The 7,840-nt window shown below is 37.5% G+C and overlaps 1 long non-coding RNA gene across 2 annotated transcripts; it reads left to right on the top strand.

The window, feature by feature from the left end:
- The first annotated feature begins 6,558 nt into the window (after window positions 1-6,558).
- On the top strand, window positions 6,559-7,210 carry LOC139994040 (uncharacterized). Of its 2 annotated transcripts, none has more exons than XR_011801537.1 (3): window positions 6,559-6,617; window positions 6,818-7,062; window positions 7,131-7,210. It is a non-coding gene; the product is annotated as an uncharacterized lncRNA (long non-coding RNA). The 2 variants fall into 2 exon arrangements; XR_011801538.1 differs by having other exon boundaries at window positions 6,818-7,066.
- The last annotated feature ends 630 nt before the right edge of the window (window positions 7,211-7,840 follow it).

Below are 7,840 nucleotides of genomic sequence, written 5' to 3'. Positions count from 1 at the left end.
ATCTTTTACCACAGCATGTGTCCGTTCAAGAGATCCGTTAGATTGCGGGTGGAAAGAAGTAGTTTTCACGTGTCGAATTTTGAAAGCCTCTTCAAATGTATCCATCAGTTTACATACGAAATTTCGTCCCATGTCCGTGAGGATACTTTTCGGTGCAGAAAATATATATATATAGTGATCCAGGAGTTCGTTAATAATCGAGTTGGCTGTTTGGTCTTTTAAAGGTATAAGAACGAGATATTTGGTTAATTGGTCTTGGATAGATAGGATAAATTGGTTGCCTCGTCTGGTTTTGGTTAGGGGTCCGAATATGTCCATTGCGATTTTATCATTAGGGTTAACGGGTGTGTCAGTTATTACGGGTTGCTCTTTGGCCCTAATACGGTTTAGTTTCTCTCGCTGGCAGGTTTCGCAGTTTTGTATAAATTCTGTGACGTCCTGCTCTAGGTTTGCCCAGTGATGGTGTTCTTGTATCCGTTTCACGGTGCGATGTATACCTAAGTGTCCTACTATCTCGTTGTGGTTCTCGCGCAGTATAGTTTGTTTTTGTTCGTTGTCGTAGTCTACTGGCGGATCTTGTCCAAATACCAATTTTATTTGAGGGAATCTAGTTGTTAGAAACCTTAACATGAGTTGGATGTTAACCTTTTCTAATGTACTGAAGCTATTATCATTTATTCCTATATGCAAGTGTCCAGTCTGGTTAATAAAGTGTTTAGTTAATTTATGCAACCAGTGCTGTTCGTCAAAGTCTCCTAATTCGGTCTTTGTAATTTGTTTAAAGTGTGGTCTGTTAATCTTTTGAGTTATTGGGGCTGGGGTGATATTTGTTTTCCAGTCGATATATTCGTCGTAATAGTCCGGATTTTCTAAGCCAGATTGAATTTCTTCGTTGGTGATAGGATACAATCGGGACAGAGCGTCTGCAGCTGTATTTTCTTTTCCTTTTTTGTATTCTATTTCATAATCATACTCCTCGAGTCTCAAGCGCCATCGCATGAGTCTCGATGAGGGATCCTTAACATTTTTTAGCCACTTCAAAGCTTGATGATCACTTTGAATCTTAAATTTCCTACCAAGCAAGTATTGTCTCAGTCTTTTGATTGACCATACTATCGCTAGTAACTCCTTTTCGGTTGTGGAATAGTTTTTCTCAGGAGGGTTCAGGGTTCGGGATATGTAACAGCATGGATGTCCGTCCTGGGAGAGTATTGCTCCTAATCCGTCGTTACTTGCGTCTGTTGTTAACGTGAATGTTTTTTCAAAGTCCGGGTATTGCAATACAGGGGCTTCACAAAGTTTTTGTTTCAGTGTATCAAATGCAAGCTGTTGTTTATCGGTCCAGTGGAATGGAGTGTCTTTTTTTGTGAGGTCCGTCAGTGGTTTCGCGATTTTGGAAAAATTGCGTATAAATTTCCTATAGTACCCAACGAGTCCTAAGAATGATCTTACGTGAGTCGCGGTTTTTGGTATTTTAAAATCATTCACGGCCTGGATCTTTTCGGGGTTAGGCTTTACTCCTTCCTTTGTTACTACGTGCCCTAAATACTCTAACTCTGGTTTTAAAAATTCGCATTTGTCTGGTTGTATTTTTAACCCTAAATTTTGTAATCTGTCTAATACAATAGCTAGATTTCGGTTGTGTTCTTGGATGGTACTTCCGAATATTATGATATCGTCTAAGTATACAAAGCAGTTATTTCCTACCAAGCCCCGTAGCGCGGTATCCATCATGCGTTGGAACGTTGCCGGTGCATTTTTGAGTCCGAAGGGCATGCGATTATAGTGAAAGTGACCTTGTGGGGTTGAGAACGCAGTATATTTTTTTGATTTTTGTTCCATAGGTATCTGGTGAAATCCTGACGAGAGGTCTAGGGCTGAGAAAAATTTAGCCTTGCCTAAATGATCGAGTATCTCGTCCGCATTCGGTAAAGGATACGCGTCTTGATCTGTTTGCTCGTTTAATTTCCGAAAGTCTATAACAATCCTCCACTTTTGTTTACCTGATGCGTCTAATTTCTTTGGAACTACCCAAATTGGTGCGTTATATGGACTGTTCGATGGTTCTATGATGTGTTTGTTTAACATGTCGTTGATTTGAGTCTCGATTTCCTTTTTATGACATTCGGGCGGTCTATAAGATTTGACGTTTATGGGTCTGTCTGTTTTGAGTGCGATCGTATGTTCGGTTAAGTTAGTGCATGGTAGTAAGTCTGTTTCCATGTTAAAAACGTCTAAATAGTTAATGAGGATTTTCTCAAGAGGTTCTCGAAGTTCTGGGTCAATATGTTTAGTGCGTATTACTCGCGCAAATTTATTAATTTGTGTCAATCTGTCCGGTTTTTCTATCTCGTTTGTAATATGGCAGATTTGCTTACCAGTGTTGATAAAGCATATTGTGGTGGGCTTTCCTCCGATGTATTGAGTTGAGGTTAAAGTTTCGCCTGGTCCTATCTCGTTATCGGTGCTCTGGAAAGGTAATGTGATCTCGTCTAGGGTCAGTTTGTCGTTAGTGACGTTATATCGGTACTTCTTAAGGAATGGGAGTCCGATTATTCCGTCTTCGATTAGAGGAAAATTGTCAGGGACTATATGGAACTGATGATCCTTCTTGAAAATATTTAGGTTACAAACTTTGTTTGTGGTGTGTTTGTCGTTTCCCATTAGGAAAGTTTTTGGACTGGAGGTTTGAGCGTTCAGTGAAGTGCCCTCCTTTATGAGATTTATTCCTGCTCCAGTGTCGACGAGAAATCTGGCTCTTTTTCCGTCTCTTCGTCGCAACTCGATCGACAATAATCTTCCGGTGGTGGTACAGTTAACCTAACCCTCGGCATGTTTCTTCTCGGTTCTCCGTTGTCTGGTTTACTCGAGGTGGAAGTTTTCCTTGGTTGGCAAATGGAAAATTTTGGGGGTAGCAACCTCCGGCCGTGTGTCCGGTTCGCAAACACTTGGGACACTTCGGTTTCACGTGGTCGTCTAATGGTCGCCCAAATGACCGAGCAAAACTTCGCAGTTGTGGGTTTGTAGCATTTTGCTTGGGTGCCGGTATGGTGTTGTAGGATTGGTTTCTTGGGCGATTGGCGACACGATTCGCTTCTCGTAGCCATTGTTCTCGATCAGCGGCTAATTGTTGGGCAAGGTTCAGGTTTTTCGGGTCGCTAACCACTACCATCTGTCCTATTTCATGTCGTAGGTTGAGTAAATATGTTTTGAGCGCCTCGCGTTCTTCAATATCTATGGCTATGCGTCGTTCGGTTGGTGTACGATTTTCGTTTTGAACTGCGTAATTCAGTTCATTGAGCTGTTGTCGGAATCTAGAGTTGAAAGATTGCACACTTTCTGTTGCCCCCTGTTTTAAATTCTTTAGTCTGTCCCTACAATTGCTGATAGTTGTTGGTGTTTGCACATGTTGTCTCAAGCACGAATACAATTCTTCGAACGAGTCAATCCTTAGATACCGTATGTTTCTTTTCGCATCACCGATAATTCTTTGGATCAATATAAGGTCTAGTAATAGCTCTCTTTCACTTGCCTTACATCTAGCTCTTGCTTTGCGGACCGATGAGATGAAATCTTCAACGCCTACGTCATCTCGACCCCGTAGTGTCTCGATAGTTTGTATGGCCTTGTCTGCGTCAAGCCCTTGGTCTTCGTAGCGGTCGTTTCTTTGTCTGGTCGTAATGTGATTACTTCGTTGTGTTCGCGAAACATTTGGTTCGTCGCTTTCGTCGTCTGTCATTTGGTCAACACCGGTTGCTAAAGGCGTGCTCGTAAGCGGTTGGTCAGTTTCGGTGTCGTACCTTAGTTTCATAGCCTTTGCAAGGCCTCGTATTTCTTTGGCCCGATTTCTATCACAAGTTTCCGCGAATTCTTTTATTCTGTTCATATTTTGATCAGTGTTACTTCTAAAGTTTCTGAACTCGTAAGTTAGACTTTGAAGTTGTTCGATCACAGTCGCAATTTCGCTCTGCTTTACCGTACTCATGTCAGTTGGATTCATCTCGATAGACGCGATATTTTCGGAAGAGTCACTATCTTCAGAACGTATTTTGGGTTTAGGATTTCGATAATATTCGAAAACCAGCTTACCGAGATTCGTAGATCCTTCTTTTGATCAAAGAGGTGACCGTGGTCCTTCGCTGTAGAATCCGTAGACTTCCCTTTGAAGTTTCCCCTTGATGCGATGAATGGATCCTGGCAGGATCGCCAATTTGTCACGTCGGAGGCACAAAAGATCGCGAAATTAACAAATCGCAAATGATATCCTCGCGCCGCGGCACGAATGAAACGATTCTTTCACAAATAGGGTGAAGAAAATAGAATTTGATACGCAAAGATCAAATTTATTATAGAAAATCCAACTGAGTAACGGTTACAATATATAGATTCGAAGTATCACAATAGACTGTATTTGCGCTCGTTTAGGAAGGTCGCTCTACCGAGGATCTAGTCCCTTTGGAGGGGGTCTCGTTAATCCATTGTTTCCACGGGTGTGGCCTCTAGAATGTTCGGTCTATTTGTTTACTAATCAGATGGTTCCTTGAGTGTGTGACAATATCGAAGTAATTTTATGTCGCTTGTTTTTCCTTATTCTACCGCAATTAGAACATTTATTTATTTAAAGTGACAATAGTATCGTTCGTGTGAATATACATATATATATATATATATTTATATTGTTTGTCATTTTAATATGACTAATGTTTTGTAATTTTTCGATAGTGTTTAATTTTATATTTCCCCCTTTTTTAATTAAATATATATATATATTTTTTTTTTACATTTATATTTGACAATGTAGTTGCGCGTAGAATTTATTAAAGAATAATGTGTTTTCATGATTTGTTTCTTGCGCCTAATTTCCATTAATCCCTAATATTCATGTCGCCATTACACGTGTTAGTATGACGCGTGTAAATCTAACATGGCTGCTCATAAATGTCATCCGTGAGGTTATAGTGGCGGGTCTTTAGTTTTGTTTGATATCGAAGTAATTTTCTGTCGCTTGTTTTTCCTTATTCTACCGCAATTAGAACATTTGTTTATTAATATTGTTATTATTACTTTAAGGTGACAATAGTATTGTTCGTGTGAATATACATATATATATATATATATTTATATTGTGTGTGATTTTAATATGATTAATGTTTTGTAATTCTTCGATAGCGTTATTTATTGTTTTGAGTAGTTTATTTTATAGAGTGTTCGATAATATAAAACTCATTCATACACACACATATATACATATATATACATATGTATATATACATATTTCTTCTGGAAGTGTAGTATTTATACCAAGTGAAATGTTAATTATTTATTTTATATTAACTTCATTTAATAAGATAGAACACACACACGCGCACGTATATATGTATATATTTCTGGCAGTGTGATTTTCATTTAGATTCTTTAGCGATGTAATGTTGTGTATTTGAGGTTATGTGTCAATTATTTGATTTCATATATACATATATATCTTGTATTGTGACAAAATAGTACTGAAGGTTTTATTTCCAAATTATTGTGTGTTTAATGTGTTTTTACATATTTGTGTTTGATGGTAGAATTCCTGTATGCAAGTCTTCAAGTCATTGCGGTGTTAATTATCTTGAACGTTTGGCCTATCGACAAGTTGTTACTTAGTCCCAAGTGTTACGTTGTGTGTTCTATTTCTTTTATAGATTATTAGTAGTAGTTTAGTTTAGAATATAGATTATTTATATATATATATTTTTTATATATAGACATGCATGTTTCATAATGTAGTTCCTATTTTATAACTCTTTATCGGAATGTAAGCTAGTTTTAAGTATATATCTTAAATTACTGATTTGATTTAATAATGTTGAATGCGCACACATATATATATATATTTCTGATAATGTAACCTTTATTTCTTTAATATTATAACATTGTATGTTTTTATGTATTCGTTAGACTATTAGTTTTTTTGATTTCATATATACATATATTTCATAAATTGATAATATTGTATTCGTTGCATAGTATTGGAAGTACTGACTCTAATATTTACTAGGTTATTACATGTTTGGCATATATGTTTATACTTATATGTAACTCTCCGAGTTGTTGCAGCGTTGATTGATTAAAATATATTTATATATATATATATATATATTCCTGGCGTTTCAATCATTTCCCTTTCTGTAGTTATTCTTATTTCCTGGTTTGTTTGTTTGGTTCATGACTCGTTCAATCCATTAGTTGGTTCTATTTGTTTTGTTTTATACTGGTTGGGTTTATATTATATTATATTGAACCATAGGTTTTCAAATTGCAAATCGGTTATTGGTAGGTTTATTTAGATTTGTGTATAGAGTGGTTTCTTGTTCTCGTTACGGCTCGCGCGGAGCGCGGGACGTGACACCCCCGCCCTTGGAGTTCAAATTTCCAAAGGAAATTTGACTGATGGTGTCTCTGAGCTCGTTTATGGCGGATGTAGATGTCGTTGACTGTTGAGTTACTACCGGTGTTATCGATATCCCTTGAGGTTGTGTTGTTTGATCGTCGATATTTCGTCTTCTTTTGAGGTATAATAGCAGGTGGGTGACTGAGCCACATATTGCTCCTAATAGGGCGATTCCACATCCGTAAGTTTCACGTAACTGGTATCCGTGTATGGCTATATCTATTATGGTCTTGATTGATTTAAATATTATGAGTATTCCAAATATTGCTGCACTGACAGTTCCGAATTCCATGAAACCAGTCCATAAGCTTGATACGGTATTTTTCGCTATTGTCGTCAATGTGTTTTCGTCCATCATTCCCAGGATGTTTACTGTTCCAGGGACGATTGTTTTTCCTGTCGCTCCTCTGGCCAATGTGTTCAAGACTGCAGTTTTTTCTGCCGGGAACATGACGTGGTCCCGTAGTGCGTCCAGGTCCTTTTGGGTATATATTCCGCTCGTGGCCAATGACGATGGTGCTGAATATCGCCACGTTTGGCGCACGTCCGGGCGGAGTTCTTGTGGTGCGATTGCTTCCATGGGTTTTGGTACGAATTTGTGCCAGAGTCCGTCGATGTTGTATAATGTAGGTGGTACTGCGCTACATTCTCTATGGTTTCCGTGTTGCGTTATGATGTGTGTTTTGGGTGTTAGAAATGCGGTGCGATTCCCTTGCCAAACGGGTAGCTCCGAGTAGCATTCTGTTGTATGTCGTATTTTTACTTGTACCGGAATGCATTTGACTATGTGGACCGTTTCTCCTGCGATCAGAGCCATGTGTTATTTTGATGAGGGTAAGTACGATGACCAGGTGATTCATCTTCCTATTAACAATTTATTAAATCGTTTCTTACTGTCGAGTTTATTAGAAATAAGAATAACCTTTTATTATTATTAATATACATAAAAAAGAGAAAAATTTTTTTATATTTATATATATATGTTTTATTTTGGGTTTTACGTATATGTTATCAGTGAAAATAAATCTTATGAAAGCTACTTGAGTTATAATTATATACATATATGCATACGTATTGGTAAGTAATGAGATTTGTTTTATCGTTATAAATATATATGTATATATTATCAATAGAATAGATATTACAAATGTAGCTTGTTTTTGAATATATATATATGTGCGTGTAATGGTAAATATGAGTCATTCGCATTATCAATGGAAGTGAGTGTTATAAACATCACCCATTTTACAACATGCGTGTTTATATATTGGCAAACATAAGTAAAATTACATGCATAGTTATAAATGTTGTTTGTTTACAGGTGGATAGCATAGGTATTTGGTTTTGTGCGTAGCATACAAGTACTTTATGGTTCTACGGTGCGGAATGCTAGTCCTTGAACTA

This window comes from Bombus fervidus, chromosome 14 (genome assembly GCF_041682495.2).
Source record: "Bombus fervidus isolate BK054 chromosome 14, iyBomFerv1, whole genome shotgun sequence".
Classification (NCBI taxonomy): domain Eukaryota; kingdom Metazoa; phylum Arthropoda; class Insecta; order Hymenoptera; family Apidae; genus Bombus; species Bombus fervidus.
The sequence above is the reverse complement of the archived record's forward strand: the minus strand, read 5'-3'. Positions and strand labels throughout refer to the sequence as shown.